Here is a 27,827-nt window from a genome sequence, read left to right as displayed (position 1 = left end):
CCATGTTCCACATTTATAAATCTACATCTTAAAATGACTTGTAGGTTTAAAGCAACAATCCCACACTAACTACACAAAGTGCAAAGTGAATTTTTGCAACAGGAAAAAACCAAAAACAAACCCATTATGGAACTGTGTAATCTTCACTTCCTGAAAATGTGTCTAATCATCAATTTGCGAACAGTGTCCTTAACTGCTGCCAACATCATATGGGGGAAAGTGGGGTCAGGAATTAATGGTGGGAAAAAAAGAGCCAAAGAGGGAGCACACAGAGCAGAGCAGTTACAGATGAGTGCAGGTATGAAGACAGCTGTGGCAGGGGAAAGAGGCTACACAGAGAGTGGACTGGATGTATGGGGAAAATTGGATAGGGAAACAACAGAGGGAGGGGAGAGGCAGGCGAGAAGAGATAGGAAGGGTAGAGTGGCAGGAGAATGAAACAGGGCAGAAAGAAGGGAAATGAAGGAGGGGGATGAAGGAGAAAGGGAAAATTGGAGAAAAGGCAATGGAAGGGAGTGAAGGAAAAGCTTTTCCTCCCAGCCGTATACTGTATCCTCAAAGCAGCTTTCATCCACCCCTCACATCATCAGCCTAGGTTGAGAAACCACTCTGCAAACTCCACGCATAGACACATGCCCAAAAAAAATGGCCTTTGACTGTAATCACCAGTCTACCTTTTGGCATCATGCAATATCATTTTTTTTATGCATTTCATTGCTACTGGGATCTACTTAAAAAGGAAAATGAAAAGCCCCAAAAGGTTTCCTCTAATTATAGACAAAGTGAGCTTCATGAGCCAGCTGAATACTGAAGCCTTTCTAGCTTGTAGGACTTGGCTAGAATTGAATGATTTGTTTTTCTTTTGTTCAGCTGGAAATCAAAGGGGCACTTGCACAGGTATATTAGTACAGACAGGCGCAGACACAAGAAAGACAAACATGAGCATATATTAGCAAATGTTCATACAGATAAATTCTATTTTCTGAACTGACAACACAATACACTCGCCAGCCACAATATTAGACCGCCCTAGTGCTGGTTTTGCTTTCAAAGCTCGTTTAATTATTTGGGAGACAGATTCAACAAGGTGCTGGAAACATTCCTCAGAGATTTTTTGGTCCATATTAACATGATAGCATCACACATTTGCTGCAGATTTATTGGCCGTATATCCATGATGTGAATCTCCTGTGCCACTACATCCCAAAATGCTCTATTTGGATTGAGATCTTGTGACTGCGGAGGCCGTTTGAGAACAGTCGCTGTCATGTTCAAGAAACCACTTTGAGATTATTAGAGCTTTGTGAAATGGCACATTGTCCAGCTGGAAGTAGCCATCACAAGATAGGTACACTGTGATCATAAAGGCAAGAACACGGTCAGCAACGATAATCAGGTCGGCTGTAGAATTTAAACACTGCTCAAGTGGTACTAAAAAGGGGGCCAAAGTGTGCCAAGCAAATATCCCCAACATCATTACACCACCACCACCAGCCTGAACTGTTGCCACAAGGCAAGATGGGTCCAAGCTTTCACGTTGTTTACATCAAATTCTGATCCTACCATCCAACTGTTGTAGCAGAAACTCTGGAAAAACGTTGCCTGATCTGAGGAGTCAATCTTTTATTGTCCAGTTAAGGTAAGCCTGTGCAAATTTGATCCTCGGCTCCTTATCTTAGATGACATGAGTGGCTACCTGGTGTGGTCTTCTGTGATGGCAGATTCAACACCAAGTTGGCTTTATTGCCGAACAGCAAAACTCTTATTACTCACTCCAGACAACAACTCTGTAGCGCCCCACCTTCAGGAACTATTTCCTGTTTTAGCCCTTTCAACATAAGAGTATGTTGCTCTATAGGATTCCATCACAAGATGCTCTTCTGCATACCGTGGTTGCAACACGTATTTATTTCTACATCATCATCAAGACACTTTTTTAAAACCCTAGAGATGTTTGTGAAACACTCAGACTACCCCATCTGGCACCAACATCCATGGCACATTCAAAGTCACTTAAATCACTTTACATCTCTCATTCTCATGCTCAGTTTGAACTTCAGCAGGTTATCTAGACCAGGGGTGTCCAACTCCAGGCCTCAACGGCCAATGTCCTTTTAGATCGCACCCTGGGTCAACACAACACTGAATCAAATGATTAATTTATTACCAGGCCTCTGGAGAACTTCAAGACATGTTGAGGAGATCATTTAGCCATTTAAATCAGCTGTGTTGGATCAAAAACACATCTATACCCTGCAGGACACCGGTCCTTGAGGCCTCGAGTTGGACACCCCTGATCTAAACCATGGCCACATGTCTAAATACACTGAGTTGCTAACATGTGACTGTTTGATTAGATATTTGCACTGACAAGCTGTTGAACAGGTGTACCTAAAAATGTGGCCAGGACTTATATAAGGCAAAACAAACCTTTACTAGATACATTAAGCATGCTCATGCACTGTGATGCCTGTGTAAAGGCACACAACCTGAATAAACGCTCGGAGCAGAGAGGAGACAAAGGAATTAAAGCGAGGCTGACTAACAGAGTATGACATGTCCAAAGCCTATCACTAATTATGCCCCCACTGCTACAAACTGCTCCCTTACTATGATCCAGTGAAACACGACACAGCAACAAAGGGCTCCAGTAATTACTGCTAAAGTATCCTATAAGTGAAGTGTGTGCTTTTTTCCCTGCATGTTATAAAAGAGTTTGAGATCCTAGTGGCATTAAGTTTCAAACTTTAAGATTTAAACTAAGGCTGATTTCAGTATTGTTTTTTTTGTTTATTAACTATTGTAAGTATGGATGCATATTAAATGTAGAGTTTGTGTAATATAGTGGGAAAAATCCCTTTAAACATTATTTGATTGAGATAAATAAAAATACAGTACTTTCTGACAATGCTTGATTACTTCATTACTGTGTATTGTTACAGAGAAAATAAAAAATGATCTCATCTTACTGTTTATCCTCAAGGATGGAAAACTCTTGTATTAAACTGCATTAGGTCATCTTAATGGCTCGCAGACCTACAGTGCATTTCCCTGTTTGGGCTAGATGCTTTGATTACGTTCAGCCTAATCAGTTCAAACTTTTATGGATGCTGTATTTGCTTGCAGGTAATTCATGTTAACATCGTGTTTAACCTCTATCTGGTAATTTCACCAGTGGCAATTGAGAGCAATCTCTATCTAAAAATATTTTTACCTCGGCACACTGGACAGATCTGTGGAGTCTCCGATCTTTGTTCCAACCCGACTTTGTGATTTAAGCTTGAAACATAACCTTTCACACTGCGAGTCACAATAATGCTTGCTGCCTGGATAAGTAGTGCTTGAATAAGATGAATCACCCCTCAAACTTTGCTTCCAAGGGGCCAGACTTTCTCGTTCTAGTTATCCAGGCTTTCTGAAGGTAAGTATTTTTGCGCCAACAACTCAATTTGCAAAGAGCTATTAACTGAAAACTTGGGCTATCTCGACATGGTGTATGTTGTGTCTTTTGAGGAAACTGGAAACTGTCCGATCAGTCGTGGATTGGCCTCCTCTAAGTCCAGACCTCAACAGTGTGGGATCATCTTCAAGTCAAGCCAAAGTTTATTTCTATAGCACATTTAAAAGACTGGCGTACATCAAAGTGCTTCACAATAAAACCGCAATGCGGTATAATAATAGTACAATTATAATTAAAATTACATTTACATGGTGTAGTGTAGGCCGAATGAAAGTCAAACTAATTTGCTTCAAAAGCTAAGTTGAACAGGTATTTTTTAAGTGTGATTTGAAAGACTGAATTGATTCCGATGTCGACTGGGAGATTATTCCAGAGTGGAAGCAATGGCCAAAGCACGGTCACCTCTGGTTTTTAAACCAGACCTTCGTTGGATTAGGAGCAGTTGGCTGGAGGATCTCAGTGCTATCGTTGGGTTGCACAGATCAAGGAGATCAGTTAAGTAGCTAGGGGCCAGATTACTTAGAATTTTAAAAGTGAGCAGAAGGATTTTGAAATCAATGCGATATTTGACAGGAAGCTAGTGTAAGTTAGTGGGGACAGGGGTGATGTGCTTATGCCTTCTGGTGCCAGTTAAGAGACGTGCTGCTGCATTTTGGACTAATTGCAGAGAGAGTTGCAATAGTCCAGTCTAGAAGTGATGAAGGCACGGATACGTTTTTCGAGTTCTTATGTGGCAAATAGGCTTAAATAGGGCTTAGCAGAAAACAGAAAAGGCAGACAGCATCCAAAGAAGAGCTTTGAAAGTCTTTCAAGAAGCCCGGAGAACTATTCCTGAAGGCTACCAAAGGATATTAGAAGAAAGCTTGAGTAAGAGAGGTGGTCAAACCAAATAGTGACTTTCAAGCTCGTTAGAATAGCACAAACTCTGTTTTTGCCTTATATACTGTATTACCATTTCACCGATTGCACCTATTTCTCATTTTGATAGCCGAATAAAAAGAAATGAGGGGTGGCTCAAGACTTGTGCACAGTACTGCATGTATTTTCCATACTGTATTTTAGTGGAACATATCTATTCATCGTGCCTTTCATGGATGAAGAGGTTGTTTAACGATTGTGCCACTCTTCTTGCAGCCACCCAAAAATCCTTCATTTAATGAAATCTTCGGCATTCTCTCATCAAGCAGCAGAATGTAATACATCATTCTCCGAGTCTTTCCCATCTATTGAACTAACCAAGCCCTAGAATCTCATCCGGGCGAGCCAGAGCAAATGAATAGAGCATTTCAATTAGGAAATATTCGCTCCTTCTTTTTAATGCAGCGCAGCTATGTGGTTGAGGTTAATAAGAGAAGTGTATTTTTACCTGTGCACAGTGCACTCACTGAGTCTTGTCAACATATCAAAGCATGCACACAATGCAAAGACAAGCACTTCTAGTTCTTTTTGCAAACAAAACAGAAAATGCCCACATAGATTTGTCATTATCGAACGACCCACATGCCCACTTAGATTTCTGCCACTCCACATGTCTTCCCACAATGCAATATTGCACGGGTAGCAGAGAAGACAGGCGAGGCGTGCCATTTATCTCTGCCAGACGTGGTTAAAAACAAGTTTTTAATGTTTTTTTGTTGGCTGGGCAGGATTTGCGATTGCATAAGCGGCACCCTGATTTTTCAAACCACACTAATTAAACAGCGGGGAGAAAAGAGCGAGAGGCCTTTTGCTCTCTAACCTCTGTGCTTCCACTGAAACCAACGTTAGCACAGTTCTAGGAATGAGCAGAGAAGGAAACTGAATTTAAAATGAAATGAGCCTATTTTTGTTATTTATTCAATGAGTCTTGCATGTGAATGGACTTTAGCAGCTTACCTTTCAGCACTCAAGCAAACTTCCAAAGAGTTCAAGAGCTGCAGGACAACAACACAACAAGGAAAAGCATGTTAGATTACGGTATGTTCATGTCATCATGAAAGCAATTATGATAAAAAACAAAGGTTAATGTCATTTTGGGAGAAGTTTCAAGAAAGGGAACTGGTGAAGACAGCAGGTCTTGTTGTCGGGGAAATAATTTTAATCAGAGCTACGGCAACGCAATGATGTGCAGCCTTGAGCTGAACTAATTCAGTCCTGCCATTGCTTTTATAGTGTAAAGGGCAAACATTTATTACACACTGATTACATTTGGCAGGCATATGTGTCTGACACTTAAACCCTTGTAATTTTCCACGCCGTTACAAAAACCCCTTCTTCACCGCCGATATTCAATCACGGCGTGAATGCGGTATATTTCCCATGGAGCCACCAAAAAAAAAAGAGTCACGAGGACAAGAGAAGAGGAAGGAGAGTGAGGAGGGGTGCTGAGCAGCTTTTTAGTTTAGTACTAATTAAATGTGGGAGGTGCTCAAAAGGTCAGGGATCGACCAAAGAAAGAAAAATAACACTTAAAAAAAAAAAAGAAATTGGGATGTGTCATGGCTGACGGTGTGCACGAGGCGCTCAAGGTCTTGTAGATTATTACCAAGCTCACTTTCAAAAAGAGGGAACTGGGGGAGATGGGAGAGAAAATTAGTGGTGTGACTGATAAACAGCATATCTCCATGCTCTGTTCCCCCTTCCACCCCTCCTCTCTTTTTTTTTCCAGCTGAGAGATAAAATTCCAGCTTGGCAATGGTTGCCAGCACAATTGATTCTGGCAAAGGGATACGACTGCAGAGCATGAGGGCTAAGTGTTTGAATAGCTGCTGTCAAAATGCTGAAGGGGAATTTATTTCTAGTTTATATGCGAGTTATATCATGGAGTTACTGAGACTAAATGGCTACAGTTTGATGTACAGCACGCTGCCATTTCTCTGGTGTGTAATCATGGCGCTGTGCTCGGGCTTATGGGTGCCGTGCCTGGATTCAGTGAATGGACTGAAAGCAGGCAGTCGTTTTCTGGGACATGACAAATCCTTTACATTTCCAAACACAAAATCATCTGCAAACCATTGTTGTAATTACTATGAACTTAATACTGAGCTACATGTGTAAAAGCTGACATCCCTAAAAAAGCCCGCCAACTATTTCATGTTAATCTCTCTTCAACATGGCTCTCAGCATCAGTCATATCTTTCAGTAGGGGGGAAAAAAATCTGTTGCAAGCATAATTTGGGGTGAAGCAAACGATGCACGAGCAAATCAAAACAGATTTAGGACAGGGAAAAATCTGTAGTCCCATTGTGTCTGATTCATCCCTCACCTAAAAATGTTTCCTGACCCGTGGGGGATACAGAAAATGATTAATAGGTACACTCCAGCAATCAGCAGGCAATAAGAGAGCCACCTGTCAGAGGTTCTGCTGCCCTTTTTAGATTTATGGCTAATTCGGTCCACGAATGCAGCCACTCAGGTAGCCTCCTATCAGAGCCTTATAGAAGGAAATGTGTGGGTTTGCAGAACATTGTGAGAGTGTGAGGAAATACGTGAAATAAATCAGAACTGGAATGCGTTTAGCATATGGAAAACTGGGAATGATGAAGGATGCAAAGTTCCCTCATTAAAACAGAGGCCAGTTAGTGCAGAGTCTGTTTGAAGAGAGTGTAATCAAGGTTATCTTCTTACAACTACAATTTACAGATGTCCATTGAATGCGTCAATGAGAGGATAGTTGTAAAGATGCACTGACTGAAGTGTGCTCTGCATTTTGGAGAACTGCAAATCCAAAATATATCTTTGATATGTAAGTGAGATCCACTTTGAGTTCTAGAGTACTAAAGTGATTAAATTTTGTCAAAATAAGAACCTTTTGACAGCGCGAAATTTTTTTACAGTGAAGTGTAAAATTCTTGCGTCACACCCATTTTTTTTATAGTGTGCTAGGAAAACAGAAGTCAGATGCAAGAACTGATTGACAAATATGCAAACATACATATATAATAGAGTATATAAGGCAAAAACACTGTCCCATTTTAACAAGCTTGAAAGTCAATATTTGGAGTTATTTAAGAAGTCTGAACTCACTTAGGTAAGCTTATCTGCTTTAGAGTCACTTTGTTGGTGCAAAAATACAATCATGTCTGTCAAACACAGTTATCTTTGGCATTGTTCATAAATTTAACTAAAGAAACTGGATCGAATGATGTATTTCTGGAGCAGGTTGCTTGTGCACACTATTATATATCACTTTATAATCCTTTTTGAAGGTGTAAGTCTGACTTTTGGGGTTAAAGGTACAATAAGGGTTACATTGCAGAAAATACAGAATATTTACTTCAAGTTTTCGTTGTCTGTTGTGATATAAAATATAAGAAGCCCTTATCGAAATTACATTAACTCTGCACTGCACTTGCTTAAGTCCAGCTATACTTCTGCAAAGGTTAAGCAGTATTTAAATACACACTGATAGAGAGAGCTGACAGCCATAAAGAGGTTTTGGGAATTACTAACAAAACTAATAGTCTTTGCAAAGGTAGATATTACTGCTCGTCATTCTACAATAGACCTTAAGAAGTATATGTGGGAGAACTATTTAGTTAGTATTTAGTATTTAAATAGCTTCCTTCTTGTTGTGCACTCAGTACAATTCTTAAATACTCCCCAGAGGTCTAAGCGTCTAAGCTGTCTAATACCGGTTGTATTTATTTAGCTGCTGTATGGCAGCACTTTGACAGATTCTCGATGATGTCTTAAATATCCCCTAATAGTGAAACTAGGGGAGACAGACATGATGACCTTCTTAAAACACCATCTGTTGCACAGCACAGCCACAGCAAGGCGAGATTAGCCAGTGAGATTGAAAGACTCCCATTACATGACACCTGCTCTCCCACTGCACTGTAAATGGCAAAAGACAGTGCTTTCACTTCACTTCATTTCAGATACCATTGTGTGTTCACAATGATTTCATTCTGAAGCCAGTGGAAACATGTCGAAGCTTTTGTAATTAATGGAATTGTAAGACTTGATGGGCACAAAAGCTAATGCGAGCCGCTCTGAAAAGGAAAATGAGAGCACTGTCCTTTGACATTTTCCATTTGTATCTCTGGCAGGTGATTAAGCTCTGAAAGAAAGTGATATTATCCTGCTGTGTGTAAACAGCCTGGGAATATTACACTTGATGAACAGAGATGATGTGCAGCCTACCTAAATTACCTTAGTGCTCCATTTATTCCAGCAACATCACCTCACACCATTATTTCACGGCCTTTGGTTTATACTGCCATTTTTTTTTGCCCAGGATTTGAGATCTTTTTTCTTTTTTGTGTAAATCTCAGTGTCAGGGTCACTATCCTCTGAGCTCCACACTCCCTCTACCCTCTTCTCCCTGACCCCCACCTCCCTTTCCTTGGAAATTCTCCGTCCATTGCCCTCCTGACAGCCACCCATCAACCCGGGTGCAATTTAAAAAGCCCTTCAACAGCTGCCATTCCAAAGGAGCGGCTATCAGTCCAGCTGCCAAAGCCCAGACAGGGACTCGGCATCAGCGAGCAACTTTGAACGTCAGGTCGGTATCCCCCCACCCGCCAATTCCAAATGGACTGAAGGTGAAAGACTCTATTTCTCAAAGATTGCTTCAGCGGAAGACAGACGGACTTCCTGACATGGCACAGCAAACATCAGGCATGCATAGCGTTTTTGTGTGGAGACAAATAGGTTGACGTCATTTAGGCTGATGTGTACGATTTTGAAATATCAGCATAAAATAGTCAGTGAGTTACGTTTGGAAACATTATGATACTTTGAGAAAAAAATCCTCTTGGGAGAATTCCATGAAGGGGGATGTTTATGTTTCCATAGATATATCACTTTCCTCAATGTCAGGCTCAAGCAGTTTGTGTGTGTGTTTGTGCCTGCCTGCCTTCCTGCATCCTGCATGCAAACACCGCATACGTAGCTTGTCTAAATGTCCATGTTGCCGGAAACTATAAAGCGAAAACATCTCAGGCAAGAGGCTGGGCAGCCTGCTGTTGTGCACTTCTCTCCACCATATGTCTTTGTCAGAAATATTTGCTGTGCACCGAATGAGGGATGAAATCAATCCAAACGCTATTTTTTCCCCAGTTGCGCCTTCTTGAAGGTGGCAAAAATTGTACTGATACTTGCCAGATAAGCCAAAATTGTCAAATGTAACAACTGGCCGCCGGTGACACTCACAAACAGACCATCTGGTCTCGGGTGTCCAATAGTCGTTTAGGGAAAAAAAATGGAATGGCTGAATCCTTTTTTTTCTATCACAATTAGCAACTGGGAGGAACGGATGGGAAAATGACTCTGCTGCTGTTATGGACCACTCAAAGATGAATGCTATGTGCCAGTTGGGAAATATGTTAAGGTGCTCCATAGGCACAAGTGGAGTGAAAAATGTCTCTTAGAATTACTGAACAGATGCACTCGCTGGCCTTCATTTTCCTAACTCGCACCCACTCAGCTGGACTTCTGCTCGGCTCTACGCTGCCTGAAGATAAAATCAACGGCGCAGCAAGATTGTGTCAGACACAAATATGGTCAAAGTGAAAACTTTTAAAATGTATTTTCAAGGTGAGTTTTTTTAAATGGGTTAATGTGCACAATCCTGAGCCACCAAGAGTGTTTTCTTGGATGCTGGTATGTAGTAAATGGACTGGTTCTTATATAGGGCACTTTTCTACTCAAGTACTCAAAGCGTTTCATTCAAAATACCGGATTTCCCATTTACCAAAACATTTTCTTCTATTTCTGACCGCTTTCCGTCTAACATTCACATTCAGATAAATGTTAGAAGCATTGGAGATCAATATCTTTCCCAACGACACTTTTGCATGCAGGCTGGAGCAGTCAGGGATCAAACCATCAACCTTCTGATTAGCAGATGACCTGGTCTACCTACTGAGCAACAACCACCTTTTGATCAGCTGCTTTTCCACAAAGTTTTCGCCAAGTTATTGTAATTGATAAGTGTAAGAGAAATGTCTTAATTATTCATTTATTTATTTGATGCCAAGCCAGTTAACACTGACCTATGAATCATTCAAGCTTAAAGTACTTAACTCAAGGGCTGGACCGGTCTTTTTATATGCATAATGCCCAACTTAGCAAAGAACCAATTTCAGATGGTATCATTAGGAAAACATCTCTTCTTTTTAGGCTGAATCAAAATGGCAAGACTTTTGCACAGTATCGTGTCGCATATCTGCTTTCCATTTCAATAATGGTCTTATACAAATATCTAGCTGGTGCTGATGCTGAATCCATTTTGCATTTTAGCTGAAACACATAAGTCCTGTATGTAGCTGGAGGAGCGAAGTTATTTCCAATCACTGTTTCTGGACCAGCTTCAACCATTGTGTTGGGGACTCTTGCTGTCCGCCAAAGCTTTTAGTTCATTGTGTAGCAGCATCACTTTTGCCCATAGCCACGAGACTGCATGAACAAAAGCGCCAGTTGGCTGGGTCACACTGCGATGCACCTGGGGGATGTATGCATGTTTTGCATGGACTGTGGAGGGTAATCGCTGGGTCCATTAACATGAGAGGGAGCTGCAGCTTCCAAGCTGGAAAAAAAAAATGCCCCAAGCGAGCTGACATTATGAGGAGGCATCTTCCCCCGATCCCTTTCACTGCAAAGAAAGTTAATGGAGTTGAAGTGGGTCGTCTAGAGTTAAATTGAATCTCCTGCCAATGCAAAGGCTTTGATGTGGCAAAGATTAAGGAGTTGTTGTAATTTTGAGTTCAAACCCGGAGTACCAGCATCCACTGAGAGCAACCTATTTAAACCTTTCTTAGTCTATCAAGGGCTGGTAAAATACAGCTACTCTTCAGCATATATTAATGTAGAGGATACACGTTGCATATTCATGTTGTACACAGACTGTGGCAATATTGAGCTATTAATCTATAGATGTTAAACAGGACAAGCACAAACACACTAACTGATGCTACAGTGAAGCTGAGTGAAACTTCCACATGAAAAGCAAGATTTTAGTTAAAAGCAACACAAGTGACAGGTTTTTAGTGAAAGTTTGTACATCCAGTACGTAGGTTTGCTTTCCTTTTTGATGAATGGTTTTGAGTGCAAAGAAGGTCGTGTGTCTTTTTTTGTCAGTGTTCTGCTTCTCTATAGCCAACAAGTGTAGAAAAAAAGTCACGGGTTTGTGGTTCTATACATCAGTTAATGGCAGAAGTGTCCTTCCCATGCCCTTCTGTAATAGCCAAGCATCATTAGCGAGGGGGTCAAGAGGGGGGGCAGCCATCCATATGTTTCAATAATTACCCTGCTCTTCTGTCAAAGCGCACACTGTGCTTACGTCAGTGTTAGAGACAAAATCAAATTGGAGAAAAAAATATTTTGTTTTATTTTTTTTAGCTGTAAGAAGATTTAAGTTGGAGGTGAAAGGTGAAAATGCTACATTTTTGTCACGTGGGACAGGCAGCCGGTCACGCCTCAGCCTCGGTTCCAGCAGCAGCAGTTTCAGCACTGTGAGTGACACATTATTTCTCTGTAACCTCCACCCCTCCCACCCTAACGCTCCCCAAATCATAACCCCACCCCAATCTATTTTCTGCCTGGCTAGTCTTATGAAACTGCATATATTCTGTCAGATTACTCCCATCAAATTCCCATACTGTTTAGTTCTCGGCTGTTTGAGGAGCAGATTTGGATGTTAGGGCCAAAACAACGCAGGATATGTGAGCTGATCAGAGACATGCTACACCCTTGAGATTTCGAAGGGGACCTTTGTTTTTAAAATATTAAATGCATGGTTTTCTGATCCTGTGATGTGGCGAATATATTTGGAATAGTGCTTAAAGCCTCAGTGGCACATTATTATGTCTGAATCATATTAGAATTGTAATGCACACTTTATTTTTATGCAGTATTAGTTTACAGTACGTAGTAACACTATAGTAAGAGTGACAAATATGTACGTGCAAGTTCAACTAAATCTTTCTTAAAACTCTCCTCATTCATATTTGCAGTTTCTTTGAAAATGCATTTTATTTTGAAAGGTAAACGATCAATGTCAGTAAAACCAATGAGCAAATTAAAATGACCTTTAGTTTCATAATTTGCTTGACTGGACTAATTACTTGTAATGTCCATTAATATGATCTCATTATGATTTTTTTCCTTCTAATAAGCATCCTATATAAGAAAAAGAAGTGCATTGAGTATAACCAAATGCACAAAAGATCACTGCAAAAATTTCATTTGCCGGGAAATTACCTTAATGTCTGTATTCTGAGCCTGAGCTGGTGTTACGCATAAAAATGGCTGCATAAGAGATAATCGCTAATAAAAATGCACATGAATGGAAGGGTGTATCGGGGCAGAACTAACGGGGTAAAACTAGTTTTATCTGCAAGAAATCACCTTGCGTGAGGCCCCTGCTGCAACTGAGCCAGATGGATGGGAAAAAAATATGAAAAACTTTAAATGAGTTATTTGTTTTAAATATAAATAATATGGTCCCAAAATGTTGTAAGGAAACACAGGGTATGCCCTAAACTGGCTGCCAGGCTATTGCGGGGGTAACACAGAGGCACAGACTGTCACGGCCGGGATGGCTAATGTGTCTGAGGTGTGGACTCAAAAGCAGACACAGGAGAGAGAAAACTAAGGTGTAATAAAAAGCAAGCCATTTATTAGGCTGATAGCAAAAACAAGGCAAGGCGAACTGGGGACAAACGAAAACATTAAAACTAAGACATGAACATGGCCTGAACAAGAACGTGAAAACCATGACGTGAGACAATCAGAAGCATAAAATTTGTGACACGAAGAGCCGAGAATCACAGAACAGGTAGCAAAACAAACAAACGACCCAACACTAAACAAAGGGAGACAGAGGACTTAAATACACAGAAGAGTAATGAGGGAAGTGGAAACACCTGGGAAACACAACTGACACAAATAAACCTGACACCATGGAGGAAGCGAAACTAAACACACTGAACATGGAAACACAAGACTTTCAAAATAAAACAGGACACATGGAGAGAGAGAGGCATGACAACAAAAGGACGTGGAACACGCAGACATGAAATACACAAAAGATTTGGGGGAATGGAAAGGAACACAAGGAGAGGAACATTGGAACAGATAAGGGGGACAAGGCACGGGCATAACTAAAAGTATACACATAGGACAAGACAGACTTAGACAGGAAAATGACACATAAACAAGGCAGCATGGAAGATAATATTAACTAGACTAAACCCTAACTAAATATTAACACCAGAACTGAACATTATCCACAATGCATAAGAAATGACCACTGCAACACCATGCTACCCTAAGAGGAATGCCAATAATATTATAGTAGGATAAGCTACTTTGGATTAACTTGATCCAAATATATTCCTTAACTGTGATGTCACATAACTTGAAAAGCTGCTGTAGCTCTAAACAAAAAAAGAAAAAAGGGGGGGCACAGACCTTTTGCGCTATTGCATTTTTGAAATCTTACACTAAAATAAGCCTCACTGTCCAGTAATGCTGATAACTCTGGACCTTTAAAAAAAAACCCAGTGGAGCATAAAAGTGAAAATGGCAAATGCATCTGCTCACCAAGTCAGCATTCTTCCCATTGTCTATGGATTAGCTACAGTGCTTGAAGCCGCGTGACTCCACTGCCCTTTGCTACTGCAGCGTCATGTGACTGGCTTTAACGCAGTGGTGTTAAAACCAACTGCATCAGCTTAATGGCCATTCAATAATGTGAATTTGAATGAGACTTCCTTCTGCAGTGATTAATGCCGATTAATGCATTTGCTAGCGTGGCGCCGATTGACCATTAAAACAATTTATTGATGTGTTTTGATTTAGGCTTCACCGGGTATCAAAAGGAAGCAAGAGATAAGAAGTTTTGATCATGCAGAGAATCGAATTTTTTTTATTGTTAGCGTGCCTCGCTGCTGATTAAGTGAAGGGAATTAAATCAATTACTCTGGAATTCAAAGTGCTGTATCGCTCAGATCTTTTTAATATTGTTATCCCGTTACTCATCTGCCCTGTCAAAAGTTAAAACAGTGTTTAAACAGGGACATTTACTCTAAACTCGAGCCAATTAATTTCTGATTCAAGGAGATTTGCCTTGAAGAGTTTGCGAAATGTAATCCTTAAAAGCATTTTTGCATGTCTTTACCAGAATGCGCTGATTTCTTCCTCTCTTAATCTTGCAGTCAGGAATAAAGTCACTAGTTATCATCATCACCATCGTCGTCTTACATTTTGCTGTCACTCCAAAAGGAAGAAAAAAAAGTGAAAAAAGATAACTTTAAAACAAGATATAGAATGAATGATGCAGGGTACGTGGAATGCATCTGTTTACCCTACACAACTTGCCTCTTGATGCATTCATTCAATCCCCGTCCCAACTACTCTCCCATGAATGAAAATCTCCTAACAGCACGCCACAAAAGAACTTGCTAAGCCATTTGGATCAAGAATCTCCCCAGGCAAATCAGCAATTAGAGCCTAAGCTGCCTTGTAAAATCAATTAGGAGTTGTAGTGTGTGTTACAGGTACAAGAGTGGCTGGCACCTCTCTAAATGGACCAGGAAGAGAGCTTTAAGTCTGCCATGCAAGCAACTGTAATCTGCACCACTTAGTCACCAAATTTCTATGAAATCCTCCTCTCTTTGTGAGTAATGCTTCGTGCTGTTGTTTTGAGTTGCTAGAAACTTTCAAAAGTTTTGACAGCCGAGTTGTATTTCAGAGATAAGGCATACGGCGCTCAGATAAAAGGCTTTCGTTTTGTCTTTAACATTAAGTGAAGTTGTTCACCGCTGTTATTACAACAGGAACACTAGCTTACGTTTGATTTGTGTCGCATCTTGTGGTTTTCTTGTGTGGAAGTTTGCGTCTGTCTGTGATAACGCTGCCACAAATGCTCTCTGCAGAATTCAACTCAAATTTACTAGGTGTGTTGAGGTGCTTTTATGTGCATACTGCTGAGTAACTTTGGATATTTCTTCCTAGGTACCCCTACGTGAAAAGTGCTCTTGAAGAAGTACCTGGTTAAATAAATGTTATATTGACTCACTTCAATATCTTGTGATAAAAAAACAGAATTTGTGCAATTCTAACAGCCTTGAAAGTCAATATTTGGTATGACCACCTTAATTCGCAAACACAGCCTGAACTCTCTTAGACAAGCATTCTTGTAATTTCTTGAAGTAGTCTTCAGGAATAGTTCTCCAGGCTTTCTGAAGGACATTCAACGCTATTCTTTGGATGTTGGCTGCCTTTTCTTCTCTAAAGATGATCCCACACTGCTTCAATAATGTTGAGGTCTGGGCTATGGGGAGGCTAATCGATGACTGAGAAGTGTTTCATTGAGTATTTCTCTATCCAGGTACGTTTTTATTGCATTAGCAGTGTGTCTGGGATCATTGCCATCCGTGCAAATGAAGCTGCTGTCATTCAGACTCTTTCTGGATGCGATTGCATGTTGGATAAAAACCCGATGGTACTTTTTGCATTCACAAATCCATCCATTCTTCATTTGTACTCAACTTCTCCAGTTTCCTCAATGAAAACAGTGCACACCATGTCAGGATATTCCAAGTTTTCAGCTAATAGATCTTTGCAAACAAACTTGTAGATGCAAAAATATATATAATGTATTCCTGTCAAGCTGTGTTATCTTTGGAGTATATAAATAAATGAGGGGTGGCTCCAGCTTTTTTCACAGTACTGTATTTTTACCAGCTGGATGTTAATAAGCCCTAAAACCCCAAAATAAGCTACCCTGTAGGGGAACTGAAAAGCTTTTTTGATGAACCGCTCTAGGTATGACTAACCCCCTAACATACACACAGATACTTGATGTGATGTTAAAGCATTGATAACTGGTGCCTTAAGCCATACAATATGATTTTGCTTTGTAAGCACTCAGGTCTGAATCCGAATGAGCCACTTATTCCCTAAATGAAAGCTGCTTCTTCAACTTTCACCATGATAATTAATGAGATCGACATTTTCAATTATCCGTTTCCTGCCTTTGCCGTTTGAGGGAACAGCTGTTAGCGTCGACGGGGTAGGAAGACGGGTGATAGAGAACAAAGAGGGCAGCATCTGGCTTTTTGAAAGATGGCGTATAATTCTTCGACGAGATCTTTGTGTGGCGCACCACCACCAGAGCAGATTTCCACCACGTGTGTCTAATAAAGTGGGACGGTATATACCAGCGCCGGCTGAATTAGGCAGACGTGTGGTTTGTTTATTGTTGCTTCCTGGAACTAATAGATTGTATGGAGACCACAGAAGCTGATAATGTTTGATGCTCTTTTGATGCCATATTTAGGCATTAGTAAAGCACTGCTTACTTCTTTTTACACTTGTGCTGCACAAGCTTTTTTCCTGACGTCCCTCCCTACAGTATGTAGTAACTGAGCGCAAATGGGTCCATTCACAACAGCCTGTCAGAGTTTTTTTTCAATGCCCAACAAAGATTTTCAGTGACAAAATGGGTCATGTAGAGGCATGGGGCCCATTTTAACTTCCACCAAGGTCAGTAGGTCTCTGTTGGCTTATGGCCTATTCAGCTGGGAGCTGCAATTACGCTATGAAACCATGTATCATACTGAGTTAGTCACCAGCTTCAGTTGCTCACTAGTACCATACATCACCCTTGGTTGCACCATGTAGAGTATTTGGAAGGCCACAGTGAGCCCACGGGGGAATCATTAGTTCATATGTAAATATGAGAAAGTGGTGCAGATTTCACCTTGCCTGCACGGATTGAGAGCGTAGTAGCTTGGGAATGACAAACAAGGGTCATGTTGCCCAGACACTACAAACGCCTGTGGTTAGTATTGTTGTTATGATCCTGCATGATAATTGGGGGATGAAAAACTGTGGCGATAAGGCGATCAGCGTGAACACGACCAAAAGTAACCGAAATAAATGGCACAAAAGCCACGAAAGGACTGCCACACTGAAAACGTAAATAAAGTCAAGACATATTTGCATGACTATATTGCTTATCTTGTCTCAATGGAGTTATTCATGTGCTCCCATTAAGGCCTGGCCACATCTTCATGCCGTTTTGCATATGTATAGTTTTTGTGGGCGAAGGCATGCCCCTTCTGCAGCGAAATACTTTCACGCTGAGATCAGTGGAGCGCGTGCAGTTCAGTGAATGTTGTTGTACATTCTCACTTCAGCACATCACAGGAGACGTAACAGCTCATTCTTCCTCACTGGGCCAGACCGAGTCAGAGATGCAAATACGGGCATTCAAGCATGGAACTCCTGACCTCAGTAGGCAAAGCTAAAATTTTAGAACAGCCAGACAGCACTTTTCCTTTCCCCTAAAAGAACTTGAAATATGCATTGGTTGTTTTATTTTTCTCTTTTAATACCATTACAGGAAAAAAAAGGTCTCTCTCGGCTGATTTCCCCCATCCTTGTCCCCACCTTGCTTATAAGATTTTAAAAAAAGAGACATGAGAGAGAGATCAGAATCATTGCGCAGAGTGACAGATTCAGTGTAAATTTCCATGCCAAGATCATATCTGGAACACTGCAGTCATAAGATTTTACAGTCAGCTCAAAACAGAGAAGTCTCTCCATAAAACATGAAAATGAAAACCAGTTCAGAGTCTAACTGTAACATTGGTTTGCACGTGTACAAAGTACAAACCCATTTCATGTTATGGCAGAAAGCAACAACCCCAGGCAGCAAGTCTGAGCTTTTGAGGGAAATGTAAAAAAAAAATATTGAGCCGAAAAATTCAGCATGACAAGAAATACAATGACACCCTTCTTTTAGACTGCATCGCTGTTCTGCCTGTATGTCAGTGTATGCTGCTGTCTACAACAATTACTAGTACACTTGCTGAATTTATATATATACACATGAAATTACCTGAAGATCAACGCTGTGAGAAGAAAATCTTACTTGGCTGCAAAAGCTAAGAGAAGCAAACGCTCCGTCATCGGTCATAAAGCATTTTAAAATAGTCAATAATATTTAGAAACCCTTGTGTCACGCACTTGGGAGGAGTTGGGCTGAGGTTGTGCGGTCAGAGCCGCGAGCCACTCAAGTGGCGAAAAATAATTAGCACAATAATGTGGCGAAAAGGAACTGCAACTTGAGGAAATCAAGTGTTAAGGAACATCTGAGACCGCAACAAGCTGCGCCTATGTTCTCAACAATGCTCAATCATCAGTCCCTGCGGGAGAAAAGCTTCTATTTATAGAGCAAATTCACTCATCCAACTTTAATGATTGCTTAAGTCGGACTGTAGCGTCTGCTGTCGGTGTGGGCTCGTTTCACCAGCACTGTTGCTTATGTGTGAGGTGCAGTACCAAAGGATATAAACATGTGTACTTGTTTGTCATTTATGTGGGAAAATAAGGAAAACCCAAACATGTGGATGTGGTAACTGTGAACTCACTTGATGTTATCAAGTTAATTAAAACCTGGAAATGTCGTAGCCAAGTTGCCCTTAATTGGAAGCTCAAATGTACTCACAACCACATAAGTCTGTTTGTTTTTTTTTACACAACCTCTCTTAAAAAAGACTTGACAACATTCAGGCCCCATTTTACATGAAAAAAAAACACGTGAACCCGTAAAAAGTTTCCAAAAAATCTGGCTAGGGTGGTCACGGTACTAGAATTTCAAACTCGATGCCATTAGTGGCAATTCTATTTTTATGCTAAAGTAATACAAAAAGAAAAAAAGAAAAAAGAAAGCCCCTTAAAATGTAGCAATGTTCGGTAGGCTACCATGAATGCTCCCAGTTGATGCTAGACTTTTCCCAGCTTCAAACTGGGACTTTAAAAGAAACTTTTTAGACAGAAATACGTGTGCTATCCAGTTAAATAACCACCGTCTATTAATGTTACAGATTATACAGCTCACACAGTAAGGTTATCATTTTATTATTAGCGATTATTAGCTGCTACGTTAATGATAGCTTAACAGTTAGCTAATGTAGATACTGGGAAAAGGAGGTTTGTTCTCGTTTTTGCACATGTTTGATTTTCCAAAAATGTTAAGTCCCTCCGGACGCAACTTGCCCAGTTCTCCAGGCTTGGGACCAGAACTAGGAGTACACTAGTTTGTGGTCTCCTGCAATTGGCTAGTTTGCTAATAGTTATACGGCTAACGTTAACATCTGTGTTCAAATGGTCAAAAGGGAGCTTCTTCCTGAAGCTGTGTTTAGTGTAATGGATGTCAACTATGTCAATGGCGGTGCCCCTCCCTGTCTGCAGAGGTACTGTGTGAAGTTGCGCGAGATGTGGGGAAGGCAAAGATAGCACCACATCTCGCACAACATAATACTGTTGCAAATGAGTATCTAATCTGATTAATTTTCAGCACTGCTTAGTATCTGAGCACTGACTTTTTTTTGACCACCTACATTTAACAGCTCCTCCATGCTACCTTCTTACTGTACCATCAATTGGTACTAAGATTGAGCTTAACTCTAATTTTAAATAACCTGGAGTCATATGTTCTTGGCTGCATGGAGTGGCAAGACTGCAGTCTTAGTTATCTTGCATTAACATCAAACAGACTGGCCGGGCTGTATTGTAGAGATAAAAAGACACTGCCCTCGCTATTTGTGAAGTGATATTCAGTTAACATGACACTGCTGCCAAAACTGTGATATACTTCAATCTACCACCTCGACAAAGTTCATTTGGTGTTATTTGGAGACAGTATGTTGGCCACCACCCCATATAATCAGGAGTCCATAACAGTGAGTTGTAATTATCTGTACCTATATGGTTCTCCCACGCAGTCTATTCTGCTGGTGCTTACTGCGGCAGCTTGCCTGAATTGGGGGTATTTATACATGAAATTAAGGTGTAATTAAAATTGGTCTGGTGCTAAAGGGGCTGAAGGTGATTATGCTCATTTGCATAGTACACAGATTTCTTTTTTTAATGCTGCCTCCACAATTACGGCTAGTTCTAACACATTTAGACATCCATCATTTTTAATATTTCAAACAAAACCCAAACTTGGGGATGATTAGAGAAAGTGTTTATGCGTGATAACATTTTGCATTCTTAATGTATCTCCAGGGTAAGACGAAATGATTGACATGCCACCCGTGTTAGTTAATGAAACAGACTTAATTCTAAATGTGCAGTTCTTATTTTCAAGGCATCTGGCAGATGGTTTTTTTCCCCCCCTCATCCTCCTGAGTCAATTACCTCCATGTTGCTCAGGATACGCTTGGAAAACGTAAGCAAGGAAAGATTCTGGTGAGAATCAGATGAGGAATCACTGAAACTGGACGTCCAAAAACAAACATTAGCATTCAGCTCATTTTTCACAGGCACAACATTATCTAATTTGCTCCATTGGGCTTGTTTTGAAGCAAATGGGGGACTATTATATGGGCTGCAGACCAAGGAGAAACTCATTACTTCTCACATTATCACTGGAAATGCGTGGCGGAAAAACTGAGCTCAGCCTGCTCGCAGGCTAAAGCCTTGGCATCTCGTCCAGGTTGTAAATGGACCCCTCTCGGCTGATACGCCATTGTGTCCAAAGCCATTCCTGATATTTGGTGAAGGGATGTCATGACTGCTCCAGCTGTCACAGGCACAGCTGTTCACTTTCCCCTTGAGTGAGCAGAGCTGCCTTTGCCTGGCGGCTCGATGCTGCATGTATGTATGGGCCAGTGTGAGTCCAAGCACAAGCATGCAGGGATACTGACAAGGTGCACTAGCAACACAGCTTATTCCAAGACACGGGAATAAAAACAATTGCACACGAGTAAATAGGGAGCTGCAGGCAAGTAAGCTGCAACTATGAAGACTTATTATTTATGTACTACTGATTTTACTGGACCTGGGGGGTGTGAGGCTCAGCATCACTTCATAATGTACTGTAAAGATAATTATATTAATAAAACTGGTAGTTAATTAAACTTTAGTTAAACATTAGTTAACAGTTTAGAGGTGCAACAAATACAACTTGTAAATGGTTAACAAACGCTGTGTAATCATCTATAAACATTTATTAGCTAGCTATTAAAAAGAAACAGATGTTTAGAAGTTGTTCTGAAAAGCCTACACAGGCCGCTGTGAACCTCAAAAAATGGGTAAGTTCTGTTCTTTCTTTTCTTTTTTTTAGTATCTTTTTTTAAATTAGGCATTGACACCAGAACAATTTGGCCTGGTTTAAGTAAATATGAGTAGTGGTCAGAAGAAACCAAAACAGGTATACGGGGGACAATTCCCCTATGCCTAGTGCGCGGGGAAAAATGATCAATATCATTTTTGTGACATTTTTGTTTGGTGGTGTGCCGTGTGATTTTCTCAGTATGTGCCGTGGCTCCAAAAGGTTGGGAAACACTGGCCTATTGTATACACCAGCAGTCCCCAACCCCCGGGCCTCGGACTGGTACCGAGGTGTATTTCACACCTGAGCCTCAACTCTCGCGGCCCGGTTGGTTTTCAGGGTTTTTATCGTTTTTCAGCGTTATTTTGTTATCGTTTTTATCGTTAACTCAGTTTTCCTGGGTCTTTTCACGTGTGTTATGAATAAATCTTCTTTTTTTCGGTACCGGTACTGGTTTTATTTTGTTGTATTTATCCGCGACACCTTAAAGGCCGGTCCGTGAAAATATTGTCAGGCATAAACCGGTCCGTGGCGCAAAAAAGGTTGGGGACCGCTGGTATACACCATAGGACCAACAGTAAAGATCAACTTGTGGGCAGGGAGGCCGAGGAAAGGCTAACATCAGTAACGAAAGCTTTAGCACGATTTTAGAGCTAATAACTCCTCCATAGTAAGCTGGTGTCCTCCCAGAGCTCTCACACTTCCTGTTAAGCTTTCATTTGCTTTTATTCTACTCAACTGCAGTAGTTTGGGGACTGACACGCATTAATTTGTTCTGATTGGGTTATCTATTACTAATTACTAAAAATTTATTTTGCCATAGTTAAACTGGTACCGATTGGAACTCCCTTCATCTAAATGTGTCAGGCACATCAAGCAAAAACGCACATCATTACTGATCACTTAATTGTTTAACACTCAGTAAAGTTTCCTTAACTAACAGTTTCCATTTATTGTAAGCAATAATCGGCCACGTGTTTACTCTTCACGAGACTTTTGATGACTGGGCCTTTGCTTCTTGTGCAAAGAGGCTCATCAGTAGGACCCGAGGAAAAAGCGCTTTGGATGTATGCACTCATATGTGATCGATGCTTCTCCACTTTGGCCGGGGCAAGCATTATTTTATCATAACACTCTCCACAGCGTGACTGTGTACCTCTCGAGGTCTAGGTGACCGAAGTGCAAAAAGGGCCATATTGATTGCATACTGAAAGAGTCAGTTATGATGAATGGACACTTGCTAAATCAAATTCAGAGATTAATCGGCCAGCAGCAGTGTCATTAGGGCTTTGTGATGGGTGAATTAATACGGTGATTAAATGAGAGGTTGCTACTATGTTACCATGTCAGCTCCTGACAAGCTGACCCAGTATCAGCTGGCAACGCAGTAAAAGATACTTCATCATATTGCACCTTTAGAGTGTGTCTGACCTTTGGCATTAACATTTATCATCCGGGGTTTTCCTAACACTTGTTTGATGGAATAGTCAGTCGTTCACATGAATAGAAACAGCTCATACCCGCTTGGCAGTTCTGGGTTATAGATGTAATGGGAAAAAAAAGAAATCCCAGCGCACTGAGAACACCGCCATAGTGCTAGTTCCAACACAGCAGAATGTGAAAAGACTATGGACGTTTTCTGCATCTATATTGGTGGAGCTAATAAAAGTATTCTTAGCTGGCAGGGAAAAGCAAATGCTGACAAAATCAATGCACCCTACTGCCAAATCCACAAATACTAGCAAGCAGATTTGGCTCATTTTCCAAGCAGGCATATACACGAGAACATGTATACACGCACACACTCTGTCACACACACAGAGACAAATCTGTGAAACACAGTGTCCCTGTGACCCTTATGCTCCATATGGTCAAGAAGAGGGCAGAGAAAATAAGCACACGGCTCTGTGGGTGATTGCAGCTTGGCAGCCAGCTAAGCCCCGAGGTTCGTGGTGTTGAAGCAACATAGCGATGGCTGGTACAACCCTCTTTTCTGTTGCAGTGCTCGTGTCCTGCTTCGTATAGTGTGGTGTAATGTATAAACATGGTGCCTGAAGGGGCAGAAAAACAAGAGCACTTAGCTGAACCTGATCTGCACAGCTGTAAACATGGCAAACATAACAGCAGAGCATGCATAAATCATGTACATTGTATACACAGTGTGTGGCTATAAGCACAGAGCTCCCACAGGGCACCATATTGACTGGAAAATTATCTTGATGAGAAAGAAGATTAGGTGAATGGCTGCTAGTGAAAGAAGCGAAGACGTTTCATCAATGGGATTTGCAAACACGCCGTTATGTCAGCACATGCACACTTTGGATTCACCTTAATACAAGTACATATTTTAAAAAATACCTCAAAGGTACTGTAACATAACTGCTACAGATGCCGTACTCTAACGGCCAGGATAAATCAGATCTTTAATGCAAACAGCTTCTAATGTAACTACTGTCTATGAACATGGACCCAGTGAGCATTTGAACTTTTTAAAAAGCTATCGTGCTATGTTCTCATTATTTGAAACTTTGGCCATGTTTAAACATGAGTTATTGTTAATTATTGACAGAAAATAGGGAAAAGCAAAAAAGGTCCATTGATTGATTAAAGAAAAGGCTGGAAGTAATGATTTATTGATTTTTCTCCAAAAACATATGGAAATAGTGTATAAAAGGCAAAACAGAGTCTGAAAAATGAGCCTGAAAGTCAATATTTGTTATGACCAGTTTTATTCTCAGACATAGCCTGAACTCTCTTAGGTAAACTTTCTTGGGATTTCTTTAGGTAGTCTTCAGGAAAAGTTCTCCAGGCTTCTTGAAGGACATTCAAAGCTCTTCTTTGGATGTTGGCTGCCTTTTGGGGAGGCCAATCTACGACCATTGTGTGTTTTTCTATCCAGGTATGCTTTTACTGCATTGACGGGGAGTTTGGGATCATTGTCATGCTGAAAAATGAAGCTGCTTTCAAGAGCAGAGCCTCCGCCTTGTTTCACAGATGGCTGTAGACAATGACAACAGTACTTCTCTCTTCATTGCCGGATCATTTGTAGTGTTAAATGGTTTAAAAAAAAAAAAACCATTCCTCTGACAGTGGCCAGGTGCAAGAATTGGACTGAAAATGAGTCAAAAAACAACCAAAGTCCAACAGAAACCTTTATAAATCCTGGAAAACTATTGCTCAACACTAGGTTAAAAATGACAAGAAAGTCTGACCTCTTGGAAGAAAAATATAAAGAACTAAGGGTTGCCTCAAGACTTTTCCCACAGCAGTGCATCTGACCAAATAAAACAGAAATTCAAAATAAGCCAACTCAGTTGCTGTCAAACTGTCAGACAGGCTGTAGTCTAGACTGCACGTCCATGCTTTTTTTTGTCTTATTTAGAGCAATGATGGTGGGAGCTCTAAGCACTCTCTTTATCTTTTGGGGGAAAAATATGTGCCAGTCCCACTTTGGTCAAAATGCATGCACCGGATAGCAAAAGCTTTTATGTCTTTATGTAATTTGTGCCCCAGAAATTTTACAGCGTCACTGCTGAGTTTTGCCAATGAAGGCCATACAGTGCACTGCTCGCAAACTACTTTAGCAAATGGGGTTTGCCCCGACAAAAAAGATCATCGCTCGCATAACAAAAGTGCTGGGTGACCTCTGGATGTTTTGATGTGTGAAATAATGCTATTGCCGTACAATATTCATAGAGTGTGACTGGCCATTCACATGTGGCCATATCTTCCAAATGGTTCCCTAATTTGAGCAGACAGGTCCACCACTGGGTCACACACCAGCACAGTCATGCATCTGACCAGGAATAAAGCTGAAATCAATTTCCCCTAGTGTCTCTTTGAGGCCTTTTGAATGGCCTTCAGTGTTTGTGCCCGAGGGAGCACTTACTCCACTTCTGCTGACCTCTTTGTCCCTTCCCCTCTGAGCATATTGCCCGCATTGAAATGATAACTGCCTTTCAATCTCTGGTCAAAACAATTGGATGCACTATTCAAAACCCCGATAGCTCTCAGAGCACTCAACCACAGTTACCAGCCAAATAAATTTTAGGTTAGTTATCAATACGGGCATAGGGGTTGCAGGAAATCAGCGTACTCCTTTTGACCTCTCTGTCGGTTGCTCAACAGTATTCACCTCTAAACGGATGGGGGTCAAATAACAGCATCCGTAGTTCACAGTAAAGCTTCATGCCTGCTGTTTCCAATCAAGATCATAGAATATGTGTTGAAATCAGACTACGTACGCTTCACGGCCTTTAACTGTGTGCAAGGTCGAGCTTAGTATGTAACATGGAAGGAACAAATGGAAACAAATGCAATCGCTTTTAAACTTTTTATCATATGCGATTGTAATTCAATTACTGTACCACCAAGGAGGAATGGAATCTGTGGCAGAATGGCTCGTTACGACTCGCTGCTTTGGGTAATGGTGTTTTCTTTGCTCTGGAAATGAAATATAATATCATTAAATAGAGAGATGTAGAATGAAGTGTCGACAGATCCATCTTGGGTGCCTGCTCAATTTGTTTGTGGGTGCTGAGTGGCTCCCCAATGACAGATCCAGCTCATCATTGAAGCATCCGGCTCGTGGAAATCTGGGGATTTGACTCATCCGACATTTTCGAGATTTATGGACAAAACAGGCAATTAAGAGAAAATCCCAAAGAATGCTGAACGGTTTAATGAATTTTTTCTTTCTTGGTTTTTTTCTTTTCGAGGGCCATGGATTCACAGATCAGGCGACAAATCTTTGCTAGTAATCCACGTGCATGCAACCTCTTTAAATTCGTACCTGTGAAAGGATGAAATCGTCCTCGAACACGGCTATCAGCTGTGACTGAGACTGTTGACAAGTAGCAGCTCGGATTTTCAGTGTTTGCACTAACCTCAAGATAATATTTGCAATGGTACCACTGCTTTTAGCTTCAGATAACAGTTAAGGGGGCTCAGAAAAGGGGTGGGGGAGGGGGGGTGATGAAGAGGAGAGGCAATAAAGAAAAGCTTTGATGTTGTCATGCATGATTGTGCGGAGGCATCCTCGGGCTTGTGTCGAGTGTGTTGATTTAGTGAGTGCTGCAGAAACGAGAATACAGATGGCTACTGGTGCTATTTGGGGCCGGGCTCTGAGAATTAGAAACCTCTCCTACATCCATTATCTTGGGTGACACTTCAAATACTTCAGACACGAGCATCAGATTTCCTTTCACAAGTGTGGCACTATGCCATTTTAATTAATTTACTTTGGAGGGTGGGGTGACTGTCATTAGGAAAAGGAGCACAGGAGCAGTTTAGGGATTTTTCAGCTCTGAAAAAGCCAACTAACAAGCACTGGGGTATTTTTTTGTCTTTTTGGTTTCATATCCTTCTATAACACTCATTTATATAGTTTCTGATTCGATAGGCCAAAACATGGACGTCTGCTCAGGCTTCAGACGGCCTTAAATGCTCGTTTTTTTTCTCCTTCTTGCTCTGTATGATGTCACAGAGTGCAGATGTGCTCGATATGGACATCTCAGACTGTGCGTATGCACCATACTTTCTTATAGTTTTTTATTTTTAACTCAGTTTAATTCAGGTTCAGTTTCCAGAGTGGGTTTGATCATTTCAGTGTAGCTCTCATTGGTTGAAAATGTTTCTTTTTCATTTTGTTAGTTTTAGTCTTTATTACTGATTATTTTATTTAAGGCAAATGCCAGAGACAAGATTTGGGGAAATCAGTATTGAGATTAGAATATAAACAGAACTTTTTGAAAGCAGTTGACTCACAGGCTTATAGACATCCAAAGCCTCAATCAAAACATCTGTTAAACCCCTCATCAGGCAGTTTGTGATAACAGATTTTACCAAGTTAAGTCATACTAAGAATTGTTCCTCTATATTTTTGATTTTAACTTGTTTTTCAAATATCACAAAATTGCAGCCGTAAAAGGCTGATAGCATATTGTTGTAACCCTGGTGGGCAGGTGGGGGGGCGGTGTGGACACCCAAGTTTGTAAATGCGATAACATGAATACAGTGGTCCCTCGCTATAACACGGTCCACCTTTTGCAGTCTCGCTGTTTCGTGGTTTTTTTGTTTTGTTTTTTACAGCGCATTATGTTCTGCGTTCTGATTGGCTGTAGACCATTGTCAATCAATCTCGTGTCGTGTCTCCTGTTCAGCTTGTCAAATTTCCCTATATCTTCGATCACTAACAGCGGGACTCTGAAGTGCTGTACTGTATGTTTGTTTGTAAGTTTTCTCCAACAAACAGAAAATGTCGATGAAACGTTTTGCACCATCAAAGTCAACTGCAGGTGCCTTTGGTTT

General features: G+C 40.9%; 1 protein-coding gene across 30 annotated transcripts in view; it reads right to left on the bottom strand.

Moving 5' to 3' along the window:
* Nucleotides 1–27,827, bottom strand: part of ptprda (protein tyrosine phosphatase receptor type Da) — a 416,134-nt gene that overhangs the window by 159,876 nt on the left and 228,431 nt on the right. For all 30 annotated transcript variants that reach the window (XM_012919961.3, XM_076881859.1, XM_076881856.1 and 27 more), the window contains exon 9: nucleotides 5,336–5,373. The gene's annotated coding sequence lies outside the window, so the exon portion shown is untranslated. The remainder of the gene's footprint in view (nucleotides 1–5,335; nucleotides 5,374–27,827) is intronic.

This window comes from Maylandia zebra, linkage group LG3, assembly GCF_041146795.1.
Source record: "Maylandia zebra isolate NMK-2024a linkage group LG3, Mzebra_GT3a, whole genome shotgun sequence".
NCBI classification, from domain to species: Eukaryota; Metazoa; Chordata; class Actinopteri; order Cichliformes; family Cichlidae; genus Maylandia; species Maylandia zebra.
This window is presented reverse-complemented; position numbering and strand designations above follow the sequence as displayed.